The sequence below is a fragment of the Talpa europaea genome, assembly GCF_964194135.1.
Source record: "Talpa europaea genome assembly, chromosome: 4".
Taxonomy (NCBI): Eukaryota; Metazoa; Chordata; class Mammalia; order Eulipotyphla; family Talpidae; genus Talpa; species Talpa europaea.
In genome coordinates, this window is record NC_140070.1 from 122,068,048 (window position 1) to 122,086,931 (window position 18,884).

Sequence of the window (18,884 nt, forward strand, 5' to 3'; positions counted from 1 at the left end):
GCTATTAGGTTAGGCGCAGCACCAGTGGCATGATTTGAGGGTAGCTTCCATCACACCCCTTTGGCCAAGCCCTGCACCTTGGCACAGCACTAGGTCCCAGAGGAAAAAGGTGTATCTAGGTCTTATTGGTCCAATCAAAAGAGACACAAAGGACCTGGGTGTGCTGACTGAGGTTCTCAATGGTTCTATCATTATGTGTGAGAAGGACAAAGGAAGTAGCCCAGAAAGAAACTTTGTTGGGGATGTGGGAGTGAACATAAATGCAACTTCAACTTGGCCTGCTGGGCTTTGTGCAATCTAAACAGCACAGATCTGGGCTGCATAGTGCACAGCCACATCTTCAGTGCTTTACAGAGGGAGTAAGATGGCGCTTCTCCTGCACAAAATGTGGCATAGGGCTACTCCTGCACTCAGCCAGAGGGCATTTAGATGATCTTGCTGGCTTTCCAGGAACATAACCTTATTTGTCTGCCAAAAATCTGGCCTCAAATAGACCCCTGGCTAATACTACTTTGCGGTTCTGATAAGAAAAATATTCAATAATTTGCTCTCTTCCCACCCCCTTATATTCCCTTTTTCTACCTTGACCCTAATTACTCCTTGACTTTGAATCTCAGGATGTTAGAAAGTCAAGGATCCTTTGAGATCAAATCTAGCAGCTTCTTGCTTTCTGCATGATAGAACTGAGACCATTTTGTGATTTCTGCCCCACTTAATTCTTCTGATATTTGCTCACATTTTTCAGCAGTCATAGCTCCTGGAAAATAGAGCTAGAAAAATTTGCTCATTGGAAATCTTGCTCTGCGTAGCCCCATACTAAAACTAAGAGGTTTACAAAGAGAATGAAAGAAAATGAGAAACCTGCATGTCATGAAAATTTAAAGCCTGTAGGCATTCATTATATCCTTTTTTACCCCCATATAAAGCTTTTATTTCATTAGTTAAAAACTTCTCTGAGAATAGGAACTGTGTCTTTAAAAATATTTTTTAACATATAGGGAATCTAGCATAGTATCATGAATGCCCAGGAGTTTAATAAATATCACTTATTGATGATGAGCTGGTGTATCCTCTGGCCTACCAGCAGTATCCCACATAATCATCCCAGACAGGTGAGAATCTATCCTGCGTTTAAAGACCTCCAGGGAGTGAGAATCTAAAACTTCTTCCATAACTCATTTCGGTGTCTAATAAGCCTTAGCATCTGCTGGAAGATTCTTCCCAAGAAGTCGGCATTTAGGACTATTGCAGAGTTAACTGGAGTCCCCCCTTAGGCACTGGAGCCAGTCACTTGATATACTAGTAACCATCCAGGGGGCATGCTGGGTACTAGTGGGGAAGGTAGTCATATGAGGAAGAAAAAAATGACCGAGATTAGATTTCTTTCCTGTTCAGAGGAAATACCATTGTTCATACTTGTCAGTAGAGCTGCCCGGTATTCAGGGGATGTGGGATGGGTAGAAGTCAGGAGACTCTGGAGTTGGGGATGGTGGAAGGCAAGTTTTTTACACTCTTCCCTGGAACAATCCAGAAGGATAAAATTGCCATTACTATTCTATGAACTCCGTGTGAGTTCCTTGCTAGAATGGAATCTGCACACTGTAGCTATGTTACAAGTGATCTGAATACTTCACTCCCTTTGCAATGTGTGTGTGTGTGTGGTTGTGTTCATGTGCACATGTGTGTATGCATACATGCGTGTGAAAGGGCTTGTCGGGGTGCAGAGCTAGAATGACAAGAGGTGAAGGAAGGAAGAGTTAGCAGAAACCTAGCAACCTTTCAGATCAAATCAGACTTAGGCCAAGCATCCAAATCAGGGCTGGAAGTCAAAGCTGTTGGCTGAAGAGAGGAACTGCAAATTTGGTATAAGCCTAGGGGAGGAAGTGGGTGTGCAGAGTTGGAAGGAAAATAAGGACTGAGGAGGTGAAGGTCAGAGGAGGTAGGCCATTGAAATACCTGGACTAGAAGGAATGCCACCAAGTTTTGCCTCCAGGAAAATGGTGTGGCAAGATCCATTTGAAAGGTTACTTTCAGCCTCATGGTTGGGATACAGGCGTGGGTTTCTCTCCACCCCATACCCATGTGCTGGACCAGGGGAAGGGCAACAGTATACTATGATCAGAGGGGAGGCAGTTTGGTGTCCTGGCCTCCCTAGTGGCACCGGGATTGAGATCCAACTGGCTAAAGTATGTGCAGTCAGATAGATCTGAGGATTCTGGTATTCATTTCAGGTCAGATCAGGAATATCCAAGGTAAGTTTCAAATTCTATTGTTTTCTGACTGGAGGAGAGAACATAACCTGCACTTAGCTAGCAGCTACCCTTGTGGCTACTAAGACAAGGTGAGGATGAGCACAAGAGGAGGGAACTGGTACCTTAACCACTACCTAGTAATGTGTCACATAGATTGAATGTAGGTTGGTTTGGGTGAAAAACACCCTGTGTCATCATGCGTTAGCCACTCTTTCTTTGAGTCCCTACAAACAGAGAAGTTGGTTGACTGGAGAATGGTGGGAAGCAGTGGATTTAAAACCCAGCGGTTGAGCGCTGGGTTGCAAAGCTGCCAGCAGCCTATGCAGCGCCGGTTCGATCCCCGGCTGCTCCCCGGCCACCAGAGGAGGGTCCCACATGGTGCGCAGACCTCTCCTGCCGCCTGCTGCTCCCCTCAGCAGTGTACTTTGGTCGTTCTGCCTGCTCTGCTCCCCGCTCTGGCTCTGGTGAATTCTCTCACCCTCCCGCGCTTCTGACTGTACCCAGTGCTTGTATAAATAAATCTTTAATAAACAAACAAATAAATAAATCTTTAGAAAATAAATAAATAAAATAAAAACACAGGAGAGCTTAAGAAGCCCTCATGGTATTGAGAGCTTGGCGAGGAAGTGTGGGTGGAAGGGAGTATGAATCATAAACAGTGGTTGTAAGCCTTTCTACCGACTGTCAGCCCCTTAGAATAGAACAAACTCCAAACACGTGTTCTATCCCTCGTTTCATATTAGCCCCACAAGACATTTTCTATAGCTATGTAGGCATGTGATGTTATTTTGCTTAAATTATAAATGATTTATTTTATGAATGTGGAATCCCAGGATCATTGTTGAAGAAAATAATCTCCAGATAAAAGAAACAAATCTTTAACCTGTCCCCTAAACTCCTCTTGACCTTCTTCATTCATGTGTGTTTGTGTTTGTATGTATTTACCGGGATGTCTGTTTCAGATAACAGCATTGTCTCTAAAGCAAAAATTTTGGGCCTCTCTGGTGGCCTAGGGGTTAAGTCTCATCCTTATCACCCCAGGGGCCTAAGTTTGAGCCCCTGCCAGAGAGCTAACCTACTTAGGGCGTAGCAGACCTCTCCTGTCTCACCCACTGCTCCCTTCAGCAGGGTATTTCAGTAAATCTAAATCTACCTGCTCTGCTCCCCACTGTCTCTCTGGTGAATCCTCTCACCCCATGCAGCTCTGGACTATATACCCCAGTTCTTCTACACAAAAATAAATAAATAAAATCTTAAAAAAAAAAATAAAGCACAAGTTTGAGGAAATTTCATTTCAAAAACTTAAATTTAAATCCAAAGTTGACCAGTTCCCTAAATACTATCACTACTTTTCTTGACATTTTCAAGTTTATCTGGAATATAGCTGTGGAAAACAATTAAATAACATTTATTAAACTTTGTGGGTAGAGTGGGTCTTTTATAAACTTTCATTTTTTGTTTTTGTGTTATATGTACCTCTTACATTAAATCAAGTTGGGGCAGCACATTTAAGGGGTTCACCAAATGCAAGTCTGATCTGCCTATGACAATACTGAGATTTCCATAACACTCTATTCATTCAAATATTTTCTCTATAAATCATAGGGATATATATTTTTTAATGTTGAGATTATGTAATTTAGGAAAGAATGTTCTCTCACATACTGATTTAGGTCTGAGAAAATGCTAGAGGGAGGGCATGGGTGTTACCTATTACTAATATTCTAATCTCACATTTAAAATAGGTTAGAGAAAAAAAGGACTTCTTCCTAATTTAGGGGGTGTCTTATAATCCTCTTTTAAAAGCATATCTCAGGGCCTCCCTGGTGGCGCAGGTGGTTGAGCACAGCGCTGTGAAGCTGTCCGCAGCCTCTGCAGTGCTGGTTCAATCCCCGCCAGCCTCGGAGCAACCCAAATGGCGCAGCAGACCTCTCCTGTCTTGTCCACTGCTCCCCGCAGCAGCGTATTTCGTCAGTCTGCCTGCCTGTTCTGTTCCCCGTTCTGTCTCTGGTGACTCCTCTCACCCACCCGCACATCTGGCCTGTACCCCAGTTCTTGAATAAATAAAATAAATCTTAAAAAAATAAATAAAAGCATATTTCAATGTTTCCACCATAATACTATTAATGGTGAAGCTCATGTCCCTGCCGGCTGACTAGGGTAAGAATTGGGGTTGGGGGAAATCTTAGGAGCATGCCTTAAATGCTCTGCCCACAGCTCAAAAGATCTCTAAAATTTCTTTTTTATCTTAAAATTCCAAAATATCTCTTAGTTATGCTATAAAAATACCTCCTACACACACAAACTACCCATGAATAAGATGACCCTTTAGAACAATATACCAAATATATATCCAATAGCTTTGTTTCTCATACTTCTATGAATTTATCAGAGAATAGGTTTACATCATGTTTGTACAGTGTTTCATTTTTTTTATCACTTTTATAAGTAGTAAACTTCTTAAAGATCCCAAACAAAAAGTTGGTCTATTATTCCAGATGTGTATCATAAAATTGTGCTCACCTTGAATGCTAACTCTGTGTCCTGTTCATTAATAAATAAAACAAGGATAATCTTTATCATAAAGAAGCTCAAGGTCTAGTGAATAAGTAGACTATAAATCAAATAATAAGACAAATACAAACAAAATGACCACCATGATAAGCACTATGAAGGAACAGAGTCCTGTTATAACAAAATTATATGAATAATAGGATTTGATCTTGTCCAGGGATCAGGAAAGTCTTCCCAAAGAGGTGATGTTTGAAATAAGACTTGCAGTAAGAGAAAAGTGTAGACTTAACCAGGGAGAGGGATGGTGTGGGTGCTGGCAGAAGAGAGAGGAGAGTGTTCAGGCTTTATGGTGGGAAGAAGTGTGGCAGCTGTGATGAATTGGAAGAAACTCGGTGTGGCCGCAACACTAAGTCTAGTTTAGGGCAGATGAAAGATACTGCTGCGGCCTCCCTGGTGGTGCAGGCGGTTGAGCGCAGCACTGTGAAGCTGTCTGCAGCCTCTGCGGTGCCGGTTCGAGCCCCACCAGCCTCGGAGCAACCTACATGGCGAGCAGACCTCTCCTGTCTCACCTGTTGCTCTCCTCAACAGTGTATTTCAGTCAGTCTGCCTGTTCTGTTCTCCACTCTGTCTCTGGTGAGTCCTCTCACCCTCCCATGCATCTGGCCTGTACCCCGGTTCTTGTATAAATAAAATAAATCTTAAAAAAAAAAAAAAGATACTGCTGCTTGGTCTAACCTCCAAATATATACATGTTAATAGGGTTTAAAGAGATCTTTAAGATAAACTTTATTTTAGAACTTCCAAGTAGTAATTGACCTAGACTACTACAAGTAGATAATTATTTATAATTTAACCCCCCACAGAGCAAGTTCCTAAAGTTTATTGTGGGGCAATTCTCTAATTAGTGTTTCTTGGTTAATATGTAGTCTAGTTGGCCTGCCTTGGTCAACACAGGAATGCTTATCAACAAGATTTCAGTGAGCTGCCCAGGTAAGGAGCAATGCAATGAGTTCAGGAGGTGTTTAAGCAGACCCTAGGCAGGATTTGTGGAAGAGATGAAATTGTCTCCAAGAAAATGTTTCCCATTTCTGTCCCAGCCAGTAGCCACTTTGAAGTCACTATGCACCAGAATTCAACGGGGTGTTTATCTCTGTCTCTCCTTTCTTTATTATTTTCTTCCCAAACTTGATGTTCCTATTGAAATTTTTTCTGTCCTTGTCTTATATCAATAACCTTCCCCTGTATTCCATTATAAATAGTCTCTCTGAAACATTAATTCATGCTAAATGTGTTGGAAAGTTCTAATAATTGTTTGGAAATCATGGCTTTCCACCAGTTCTTAGGTTAAAAAGAAATGTTTCATAAGTCCCTCCCCTCTCCCCACCTCCTGGCTTTAAAACCACACTCTGGTGTTTTTTGTTTTTGTTTTTTTTTTTAATAGTTAAGTGGTTAGCAGTTCAAGGTCAAGGTGGGAAGAGGAGACTGTTTTGTGTCGGGCTATGAGACAGATACTTTTGGGTAGACGGTAGGACAATTAGTTATTCCTCTAACAAATATATATAGTTGCTTGTTTCCACAGCTGAACTTCCTTAGTACATGGCTGTTCTCCTTAAAGGAGAGATTATAAATGAGAGTCAAATTTACTAAAATGTTTGCTATCTTCCTGTTGAGGTACACTCTTCCCAAAGGTGCTGAAACATTCCATTTCAGGGTACTGAGAAAGAAAGGTTGCTCTCTGTTTCTCTTCATTGCTCTGCAATATTGTCTTGGGCATCAGTTCCTAAATGGAATGTGGCATGAAACATAATTCTTGCAGAGCTGCTCACGGGTGCAGCTGTGCGTGGCATAAAAATCCCCAGAGCGCACCTTCCGGGAGCCAAACAGAGTTAGACCCGAGCACCTCAGGGGAGCATACCTCAGATTTCACGAAGCATCTCCTGAATCAGAATTCCGTGCCCCTTTCCTCATCAGAGTGCCCCTCCAAACCCTAAATCAAGTTCAGTGGCCAAAAGACTGGAGGAGGACAGGAGCAGACTCAGGGAAATAGGAGAAGTTTCAGGTCATTGTTTTTAGAGCAGAAGTTGGCAAACTGTAGCCCACAAACCAAATCCAGCCACAGACTGGAACTGCAAATGTTTAGACAGTTTAAAAGAGTTGGGGGTAGTGGAGTGGTGGTGTACGACACAGAAGAACATGGCCTGTAAAACCTAAAATAGGATCTAGCCCTTTATGAGCATGTCCACCCAGCTTCAGACTCCTCCAATCTCCCTTTCTCTGCCCTCATTCCTCTCTTGCTTGGCTCCTCTGTAGAAAGAAACCTGGGCTCAGGCCTAGGCTCCTGGTTTGTTGACTCAACAATTAAAGGTTAATCCATGTATCAAAGGCAAACCCATTGAAGTGGTTACCTTTTCCCAGTGGAGGAGGGTCACATTTCCCCATCCACCTTCCCAAGACTTCCACCGTGTGCTGAGGCACTGCCCAACCTCAAGCTGTGGGTAACCCCGTGTAGGGTAATGTAAAAGTGTCAGGCTTTTCTGGCCTCCCGCAGGATAGATGATGGAACCCTGAGGTCCTGAATGCATGCCTGATGGTGGGCACCTGGATTAGGGTGTGGGCATGTGTAGATGGGATTCACTTGGGCTAAGTAAGACTGGGCTCTTAAGGGCAGTGTCACGGGGATGCCAGCAAAAGAGAAGCTGAGAACCAAGCAGAAGCAGAGAGAACGCGAGAGAACGCTGGAGAGCCCAGAAAGAGTGAAGACTTGCTGGGGGCTGGGAGGCCTGCCAGCTTCCCAGCCCCCCAGCACCCCTGCCTGTTGTATACCTGGTAAATCCCAATAAAAGCTTGAAAAGCCACTGAGGTCTCCAGGACTCACTTCTCCTTTACCCTGTCTGCTCGTGTCATAGAAAACCTGCACTATGTGCCCATTCCTGCCCCTGACACCCCGTTCTTTATGTCTGGGAGCAAGCAAGGGTTCCTGTTGGCCACCTGCCAGCCAGGAGCTTCTGGAGATCCCGGGTCTTGTGTATCCTCTGCAAGGGCAGCAGAGAGATCTGCTCCTTGGGGAGGCTTTGCGTTATGACACCTGTACTTCTCTGGCAGGCATCACCCAGCCTCCAGGCTCAGCTTGTGACCCAAAATGCTCTTGGTTGCCAGTCCTTCAGCAACATTTCTCCCAACTCCACTCCCAGGTTCCCCACCAGGCTTGGGTGTGCTTGGGACTACTGGTGAAGAACATGGACTCATTCACCTGGACAAAAAGCCAGTTGACATTTACCAGCTAGAGAAGCTGCACAAGTTACTTCATCAGTCTATGTGATTTGGTTTTTTCATCTGTGGACAGAGGATAATAATAGTTCTTCCCTCATCTTCAGCAGTGAGGATTAAATGAGTTAATCTGCATAAAATCTTTCCGAACAAGGACTAACCTTGTTAAAGTACTCAGTATAGTGCTAGCTCTTACTACTATTTGATATTCTGAGGCTAAGCTGTGTTCTGTGCTGGTCTTGGCTCAGATCTCCACTTCCTCACGTTACTGCTTAAGGTGACATCTGCTCTAAAACTTGGGACAGGCCACTCCTAGAAGGTAGGGAAGATAGTGAAACAGGTGCAATTGGCGTCTCACCTCCCTTTCCTTCATATCTTTTATTATATACCATCATAAAGACTAAAAATACCTTGCTTTTGTGTAGAGTTTGTGGTCTGCTTTCACAAACATTATTTAATTCGATGCACACAACAGCCCTGTGAAATAGCTGTCACATGGTAAGTACGTGTAAATGTTGACAGAGTCAGACTGCCAGCAGAATTATCTTGCATGACTGATCGTTTAGTGGCCTTGTAGAACTGATTGATAAGTATTTTGAATATCTACTTTGAAGCAGTGGAGTTAATGAGGTCCTTACTGAGGGCACTCAGTTTCTGAGCTGTTCAATGCCTTGTCTTGAGATCATACACACTGAAGGTAGAGCTGCATATGGAACCCAATTCTTCTGACCTCTACACTAGTTCTGTAGCTGTTAAACCTATCACTACACATGGTTAATATCAAGGTGGCTTCATTTGATTCCAATAATAGTCTTGGTGCAGAGATGCACAGTCTTCCAGGCTGATCACAATATTAGTAGGTTGTATAGAACCAGATAAGGCCCATACCTTGGAGTTCTCTGCAATCATTGCTAGCACCTTTTTCCCTAAAGCACAAGAGACTTAAAAGGGTGTGGGAAGGAAGTGAATGTGCACAAGATGCTCGGGGAATTCCCCTCTTTTTCCGGAGGGGATTTGCCACAGGACACAGTTTTTGTTGCCCTTTGTGCCTGCAAGAGCAGTTTCGGTTCTGCTTTGGGGGAGGGTGGCAACTGTGGAGTTCTGCCTGTGGCGGGTGGAATAAATCAGGGTAAGGGGAAATACAAGGAAGCCAATTTGGTTTGCGTTGCCTATATAGGTTTTGATCTCCAAAAGCTAAAAGTACAAAAAATAAAATAAAATCATTTACCGAATACAGTTTGCTAAATGATGTTCCACAGATTGCTAGCTTTTGCAGTATTTTTGAAAGGTGTCTTTAAAAAGGAGTTTCAATGAGTTTATAAGACTTTGTTCCTGCAAGGTTTCTTAGTCTTTAATATGCTAATGAGCATTTCAAATCTCTAGAAAGTGGACATAAAATGCGAGATTTCCCAAGTTTCTTTAATGTTGGAAACTTCTACTGTGTGCCCACTATGACTGGAACAGTTTGAGAAATCTTGATATAAGGAAATGAGTGCAGTTGTGAAAAGAAAATGGCAGTTACCTACCAAAGGGGAGAATTTGGAGCACTCTTCTTATAAAATCTGCTCACTACCCAGTAGCTATATTCGGGTGTGTGTGTGTTTGTGTGTTAAAATTATAGTCAGCCACCTATACAAGAGAATATACAAGTAATTTGTGAGAAATGTATCCTATCAGAGAAAATGAAAACAATTCAGAATAAAATGTAGTATATACATTAGTCAAGTCCAGCTATGTGTCTCAGCACTCAGTAGTCATTTCAAAGAAATAAGGTGCTGCCAGAATCTGTGGACATGTACTGTGGCAAGGCCCCCTATTTGAAGGTGAGCACTTAGGGTTCTTGGCATTATGGGGGTTTGGCATTAAAAGTTGGTGCTGACACGGTGGAGGGCTCAGCATGTCTCACCAGCTGTAAGAAATGCTGTTCTGATAACCATATCTCCAGCCAGACCTTCTCAGGACAATAAGCCACTCAGCATTCTAAAAAGACAGTCCAACTCCCCTGCAAGGTAGAATTATTTATTTAAAGCCACAGCTTCCTATAGCCACAGAAAAGCCTACGGTTAAGCAAAGAGATAAGGTAAACCCATCATTCTATTAATTTTATGTTTTAAAATAATATGCATATTTGTAAGATAATTCGACATTTTAGAATGCCTAACAGGTTATCTGTATGATGCCAATTAAAAACATCTAAATTAGATCTGTGATTGATTTAAATTTGTGATTTCAGCTGAAAAGATAAGAGAATCTTATTAAATCAGTAAACATTTTAGTGATGTTCAAGAGAACTTAAGATTCATCATATTTTATAATTAGTTTATCAAATTTATGAGCATTATTTAACCACTTGTGATTCTTTTGTTTGTTGATCAACTGAAGTATTTAAAAAAGAAGATTGAATATATTAAAGATATAAATGCAGTTTAATAATTCAAGGGAATATAATTAACCAAATTGTAAATATTCTCATCAAATAAAGAGATATATAATTTGAAATTCCAAACTTAAGAGAAAACTACATTTCCAAATGTGTAACAAATGAGACTAAATTAATGTACATTGTCTTCATTGCCTACAAGATCTGTCTACAAGAACAATCTATACCCAAATGACATGTGGTGGCAGAGGAGGTGGTGGTGACAGGTAGGAGTGTGTGTGACAAAGATCTTCCTTATGTAAACAGTAGATACACTAATAGTATCAGAGGACAACCTAGTGACTCCAACTCTGATTGCAACCAAGTCTGCATTAACAAACATTTTTTGTGATTCTGATCTAGAAAGTGTGGTACAAGTTGATGTGACTAAGAAATGGTTCCTCCTTCAAGCAGTTTCTCCTTTTATCTACTTTGCATTTCTCTGTTCTCCTCATTCACCTGAAGACTTTTCAGAAAGCACTTTCTTGCTTGGACCTGCTTAGTTTCACTCAGTGGAAAAGCAGACACTGCACTCAGTCTAGAGCTGAAATTTTTATTTTGTCATTTGCAGCATGTTCTTAGATGAGCTCTTTGGTCTTATTACTTTAGTTTACTCATTTATCAAAAATGGAGATAATTAAATTATTTACCCCTTTAGGTTGTTGAGAAAATGAGAGCCAGCAACTTAAAAATGCTTGGCAACATGCTCAATAAATAATAATTAATACTATCTATGGTTTCCATCAATGTGCCTGCACAGTTAGAATGTCACCTTATGTCAACCTATGATGAAAAATGTTTGACCTAATGATGGCATCAAGTACAGAGGAGAATTAACTTTTGGGTCAGGAGCAAGTCGAGATAATAAAGAACTCCCCCCCCCCTTTTTTTTAAACCTATACTCACTCTCCCCGTCAATTGTATCTAGACATAAGATTTCAAATATAGGGCCTCCCTAGTGGCCTAGAGGTTAAGTCTCGTGCTATCACCAAACAGCCTCCTATCTTGCCCGCTGCAATATACTTCATTAAATCTGCTTATTTTGGGCCTCCCTGGTGGCGCAGCGGTTAAGCGCTGGGTTGTGATGCTGACCACGGCCTCTGTGGCGCGGGTTCGATCCCTGGCTGCTCCCCGGCCACCGGAGGAGGGTCCCACATGGCGCGCAGACCTCTCCTGCCGCCTGCTGCTCCCCTCAGCAGTGTACTTCGGTCCTTCTGCCTGCTCTGCTCCCCACTCTGGCTCTGGTGAATTCTCTCACGCTCCCGCGGTTCTGAATGTACCCAGGCATGTATAAACAGAACAAACAAACAAACAAATAAATAAATAAAAAAAAAAACATGCCTCTATTAAAAAAAAAATCTGCTTATTCTCCTCACTGTATCTCTGCTGACTCATCTTACCCTCCCTCTGCACTTCTGGCCTACACTCCAATTCTTCTACCCCTCAAAGATTTCAAGTATCATTATATTTCTAATTTTGATATCTCTTCTGCAACCCAGATTTGTATATGTAGCTCTCTATTCAACATCTTCATGTGGAGAGTTGTTAGAGACATCAAACCCTGAAATAAGACTTGATTTTTTTCCCTCAAATTTTATTGTCTTGCAGTATTTCCCAACTTATAGCAACTCCATTCTTCCTCTTGTTTGATCTAAAATCTTGGAATCACCTTTGATTCTTTCTCTAATATACCTCATAATTTATCCTGATTTTCTCACTTAAAATGTACATAGAGCTTAGTTTTTTAGCATCCGGCCACTATCAACCATGCTACTATCTCTCGTTGGGCTTCCCCCTCCCCCCCAAAGATTTATTTATTTATTTATAAAAGCACTGGGTACAATCAGAAGCGCGGGAAGGTGAGAGAATTCACCAGAGCTGAGAGCAGAACAGGTAGATTGATGAAGTACACTGCTGAGGGGAGCAGTGGGTGGCAGGAGAGGTCTGAGAGCCATGTGGGACCCTCGCTGGAGGGATCGAACCGTTGCTGCAGAGGCTGCGGGCAGCTTCACAACCCAGCGCTCAACTACTGTGCCACCGGGGAGGCCCTCTCGTTAGGCTTGTTGCACTGGCCCCTAGCTAGTCAAACACCTTCCCTGGTACACTATTGCAGTTGATTCTCTACAGTGGTCCCTTTAAAACAGAAGTTGAATCGAGTCACTTCTCTGCTCAAAACCTTCTATTGACTTTTCATGTCCTGAAGAGAAAAAGGTTTTGCACATCAGACCCTTTCTTCCACCTCCTATGCTTACTTCATATCAGTCAAATCACATCACTTTTATTCCTAGAATACAACACACTTGCTTTTGCATCTGTTCATTTGAACTTGACAGTCCCTCTGCCTGGAACACTTTCTGACATTTGCACACCCCTAGACTGCCCCCTCCATTTTCAGCGTAACAGAGCAGATTCTCTAAATGCCCTATCAAAAATAACACACACCCATTTCCCATCTGATTTTTCTTGTTTGGTACTTCTATCTACCTGATTTTCTAGAAGCCAGCAGGTATGGTCATGTGCCCAAGTTCTGGTCAGTAGAGTATGAATGGAATCGATAGTATAACTGTCCCCAAAGAGGGAACCACATGCTCAATAAATAGTAATCAATACTATCTTCTATTCTTCTTTCTGACCCCCAGTGGCTGGAATTTGAATGTGATGGCAGGAGCTATAATAAGTCATCTTAGATTACCAGCTAGAAGATGTGTTTTGAAACAGTAGAGCAACCTGGGTCCTTGATATCTCACCAGCTCTGAAAAGCTTACATTTGAATGGCTGCCCAAGAGACTTAACACTTTATCTTGTCTAAGCCATTTTTATGTAGCCTTTGTTATAGAAGTCATACTATAGCCTAACACAGACAATTATATTTTTGAAAGTCTGTCTGCCCTCCCAACCTGACACAGGACTGACACAGGACTGACACAGGACTGGAATGTAAATTCCAAGATAGTAGGGGCTGTGTTTGGTTCACTGTAAATAGCCTTTTGAACAGTGCCTGGCACACTACGCATTCAAATAAATATTTGCTGAATGAATGAAGAGTGAAACCATCACTATAATGAAAGGCTGTGAGTGAAGCTCTGGGGAAGTACATGGTTGGTCAGTATAAGTGATTGGTATAGCAATGTGTCTCTGTGAGGTTGGTGTTTTGTTCTGCCTGAATCACAAAGGCAGGATACAACCTGCTATTTCCATCATCTGAGAGGCATAAATACTTGCAAGATGGTTGTATGTTTCTTTTGTAATTTAAATGAGGACTCTCAAGTAAAGTTCATTATAATGAAATCAGGTCACAGAGTCATGGAAAACTGTGACAAGGTTCACACTGATGAGGAAAGGTCACAAGTCGAATGCTAAGCACGGATGGAGAAAAGGAGCTTGTGTGCTGAGATCTTGCAATGTGTGGCCGAGATGTGCATCAGTCCGGATGGCAAAAGCTGATAGCTGGAAGAACCACAGAATTGCACATGTTGAGTCAAAATGAAACAGAAACATAGCACAGGGTATCAGCAAGACCCTGCGGGGTGAATGCTGCAGATAATAAAGCCACTGAGTTCCTGGGTGAGTAAAGAATATAAAGAGTCACACCAGCATAATATTTTTGGTATCACATACCTTCTTCACGTTATTAAGCTTGTTTTACACACTTTAATTACATAGATCAGCTAATATAAATAGCTTAAAACATTGAGGTGGCTTTAAAAATACATACAGTAATAAGATTCTATAGACCTGGGATTAAACCACCTTAACTTTAAAATGTTCTATCTCCTGAGTGATGAAAGTTGCAAAGTTGTAGGCTATCTTGCCATACCACACCCTTGGGTGTAATATTACTGAAATGAAACAAGTCAAGATTTGTTTAGTCATTTTATAATATATATGTAACTTCTGGTAACAGTTACTGGTGTGAGGTTTCTCTTTGTTGAGTAATGAACTAGAAAGTTCAAGAGAACTTTCTTAATAATGTGGTTCTTTGCTTTAAAACTTTTTAGTAACATAAATTTCTCCTCTCTAGAAACATATTAACATTTATATTCAAAGCATGAGGGCAGTTTTTAGATTAGAACAAAGCACTAGAAATTAGTAACAATAGTTACTTCTTTCCCCTTACATTACTCTGTGTAAATTATTGCTTGAATTTCTCTGAGTCCTGTGATCTTGTAATATGTTGGAATGGCTAGAGGGTGAGGTGGCCAGAGGGTGAGGTGATAGTACCTGTGACCTTTGTATGGTAGCTCATTTACTGGAGTATTTCATGGTGAAGCCACACTGTCATCTCAGATAGGTTTCAGAATATAGAAATCAAAATGATCAAAATTATGGTTTCGTTTAAAAACCCCTTTGCTGAGAGAATTGAGGCTTTCTCACATTGGGTACTTTTTATGGTCCAAAAGTACTTAAAGTTTCTCTTCAGTGAACGGGGTGGATGTACACTTCACTGGAACTAGCTGAAGCACAGGTCCCACCTTTAGAGAGTTTTACCATGACATTCAAATAAAGTAAGTCATGCACAGAAATACCTTGTAAACTACAAGGATGTAAATAAATGCATGAATTATTATGATCATTATGGTAATATCAACTCCTGTGAGGAGAGGAGGCAGCTTGGTGTAGCGTGGAAGAACTTTGGGCCTTCCCTTGAGACGGGAGGGACAGAGGTCATTTTGAGGTAGGATAAGTCTGGCGTCCCAGGTTTGGAGATGGCCTTGTTCATTCAGATCAGTGGTTACGTTTTTTAAGAAGCCGCTGCTTGGAGAGGACCCATACATTCTGGCACAATGTGAGACTTCAAAAACTAGGTCAATAGATTTGTTTCCTTGGGTGGTTCGGATAATGAATCCTAATTGTACTGAATGAGTTTACCAAAGAGAAGATTCTATTTAGTGAAATACATGCCATTAATCAACTATTAAAAATATTTTATAAAGTAGGAAGATAGACTCTCATTGCTCCTGAAATACAGAGATTTTACACAGGTTGCAGTCCGGCAGTAAATAAGCCTAAGCTTTTGAATCTTACTGAAATGCAAAACTCTCTGTCTTTGTGCTGTATCCCTGTACACTCAACACAGTGTTTTGGAAACCTGCAGTTATCTAAATTCCCATCGGGTGACATTGTTTAATCTAACATTCCCTCTTTTATATATGAAAATAGCTCTAAGGACAAACCACGGAGATGTTTTGAACTCTTCCTGGTGGTTGGGAGGGAGTTTCCAATCCCACTCCCTTTTCTCAGATAGTTTTCACGTGCTCCCTACACCCCAAGTTTGTCAAGGAAGGTCTCAGGCTGCTCCCCTCCCCCATAAGCCAGGGCTCCTCTGGGGAAAGAGCCTTTGACCTTGGCCAAAAGCACCTGTCTAACCACTGAGCTTATCAGTCCCCCCACCCCAAGTCCACATGTGCAAAAGTCACTTTAAATCAACTTTTCTTTTCCCCCCACCCCCCTCTGGTGTGAACATTCAGCTCTCTGATACAGAGGGGAAAAGGTTCTTGCATTAAAATAGTCATTACACCTATTTCCAAATATGATGATGAAAGCATGGACACAGAGCCCCCCACCTTTTAAAAAAGGCCTCAACAATGTTATTTTACTGTGAAAACAATAACTGAAAATGACAACAAAAACATTTTTTCAGGTCACCTCTTCAAATGCTAACTGCTTTGTACGGTCTAGGCACACGCACAGGTTTGAACGACCCCCACTCCCGCCTTTTGAGGGCTTTAGAAAGATTAACAGTTGTTTCAAAAACTGAGAGGAGCTTCCCCTTTTGAAAACAATCGGCTGGCCGCCCTTCCTCCATCAGCTCGTCACGTTCCTCTCGCCCAAGTCCTCCATGCCCTGCCTGCTGGTGCCACCCCCATGCAAAAAGTATACAAAGTGGATAAACTTCTCCTGTCGCTGCAGCCGTAGAGGTCTAGTTGGTAAACATGGAGTTCCATTATTTTATTTCGCGAAAGGAGAACCGATCGACCAAACCTTTCCAACAGACCCACCAGACGATAAATACCACCATATGTTTAATTCACAGTACATTTGGGCACAAACACTTCAACTGCAGCTTTGTGTTTCGTATCAAAACCCTTGCCTGGTGCGCCTGTGTTTTCTCTGCGGCTCCCGTGCTCGGGATTACATGCTGAAAACCGCTTATGACAGAGAAAAGCACCTTTCCAGGTACGCTGCCGCGAGACAGATGTGTTTATGCACACAAAGGTGTGTGCAAGCTTCGCACAAACAAACGTCCCTGTGATGCCTGCGCCGCGCCCGCCACAAACCCCCCCCTCAGCCCCCCCTCCAGAACCCCCCCTCAGTGTGCGCGTCGGGACCCCACGACCCCCCCAACCCCCCTCAGTGTGCGCGTCGGGACCCCCCCAACCCCCCCTCAGTGTGCGCGTCGGGACCCCCCAACCCCCCCTCAGTGTGCGCGTCAGGGTGCCCCCAACTCCCCTCAGTGTGCGCGTCGGGGTGCCCCCGAGCACGCGGGAGCCCCGCCGGCCTAGTCAGGAAAGTTAACCGGCGCGGCCCCCCAACCCCCCCACCCCGGGCCGCGGCGCGCCTCCCCGCCCCCACCGGGCCAGGCCGCGCGGCCCACCCCCAGGCGCCCGCACCGGCGGCCGCGGCAGCGGGGGCGGGGCAGGCCCGGGCCCCGGCGGCGCCTGGGAGCGCCCGCGGGTCTTTCTTTATTTTTAAAAGCCAGCGCCGCACACGCCCAGCCCCCAGCGCGGCCGCGGCGGGCGGGAGCGCGAGCAGCGAGCGAGGCCGGCGAGCCCCCCCACAACCCCCCCCCCGGCGCGCCGCCTCCTCCCCGCGTCCGCGCGCCCCTCCCCCCGCCCCTCCCCCGCGCGCCCGCCCGGCGCAGGCCGCTCGGGTTTGTTTTGCTGCGCGGCCGCCGCCGCCGCGGGCCTCGCGAGCTCATTTGTGCCTGGCTGGTCCCCATTCCTCTCTCCCCAGTGTTGAGTGTCTGAGCCGTTGGCTGCTCCGAACCGTTTGGCTCTTTCCCTTAGTAACAGCTTTTACCTTCTGCCTCAATTCCTCTCCTCGCTCGCGCCCTTCCCCCGCGCGCGCCTCCCCCCGCCGCCGGCCGCGTGCGCCCCCGCCCCTCCCCCCGCGGCGGGAGCACCTCCGCTCGCCACCTGGGGACCCGCGCCGCGCCCGCCCCCGCCCGCGCGCCCGCGCCCATCCCCCGCGCCCTCCGCTCGCCGGGGTTATAATTGCCTCTCACCCCCCGGAGGGGTTATTTTGGGGGTGGTTGGAGGCGGCGGCGGCGGCGGCGAGGAGGGGAATTTCCTTGTGCCTCCATTCCCGGGAGGGGGGAGCGGCGTCGGAGGCCACCGTTTCCAGGTAAGCGCCGGGGGCCGGACCCCGGGGTGGGGGCGGCCGCGGCCAGGGCCGGGGGCGCGGGCGGAGGCGGCCCTGGGGGGGCGCCGGGCCGCGGGGGGGGATGGGCTGGAGGGGAGCCTGCATTTTTCAACTTGACCCTTTGGGGAGCTGGGGCCTGGGTGGGGGAGGGGAGGGAGGGAAGGCGTTTAGGGTGCCCCATCCCCCCCTTATGCCTCTCTCGGGCTGCTTTGAAACGCTCACGTGCCTGCCCACCCCCTCCCCTTCCCCGGCCTCGGGGGATCCTCACCCTGAATATGTTGCCCCCGAAAATGTGCACCTCGGCCTTCTCCCCCGTCCCACCCCTCGTGCATGTACACCCCCTTTTGTGTGTGTGTGCGTGTGTATGTGTGTGTGCGCGCGCGTGTGTGTGTGTGTGTGTATGGGGGGGGGAGGCTTTCAGGAACGAATTTGCAGCAAATTGAATCAAGGAGCCATCATGAGGCCGACTCCTTTATCGCCTATTTTTAGCAGAGGAGAGGGAGCTCTTCGGTGCATGTTATTTTGTGAAATCGCGGGCAGCAATGGCCATCTGCGGCCCGGCCCCGGCGCGGCGACCCCGCCGGCCGGCTTTCGGGGGGCCCCTGGCTGCTGTCGGGGTGGCGCGTCCCGGGCGGGGGCGCCGGGCGGGGGAGGGGCGCGCGGTGTCGGGGCCGCACTCTCGGACGAGCGTGTTTGCAACTTGGTGCTTCCCTCCGCCGGAGGGGGCTGGCGGGGCGCCTCCTTGGAGTTGGGCTGGGGCGCGTGGAGTGGGGAAAGTTGCCGCCGGCTTCCTGGTAAGTTTTGGGTGACCCGGACTCACGGGCGTTCCTGACAGTGCAGAGGCCACGTTGTGAGCTCGGCTCCTCGGTAACTTCCTCTTCGCAGTCCATGTCACTTTCGCGAACCTAAGCGGACTTTTCCAGGAGTGGAGTGTTCATCTTGCACAGCAGCTCGAGGGAGCCAGGCGTGTGCTCACATGCTCGGTGTCGGTGGAAGTTGCTAGTTGCCGAAACAGGCAGCATCGCTTTGCAGTGGCCACCGAGATGAAATTAAATGGAGGTGGTGAAAAT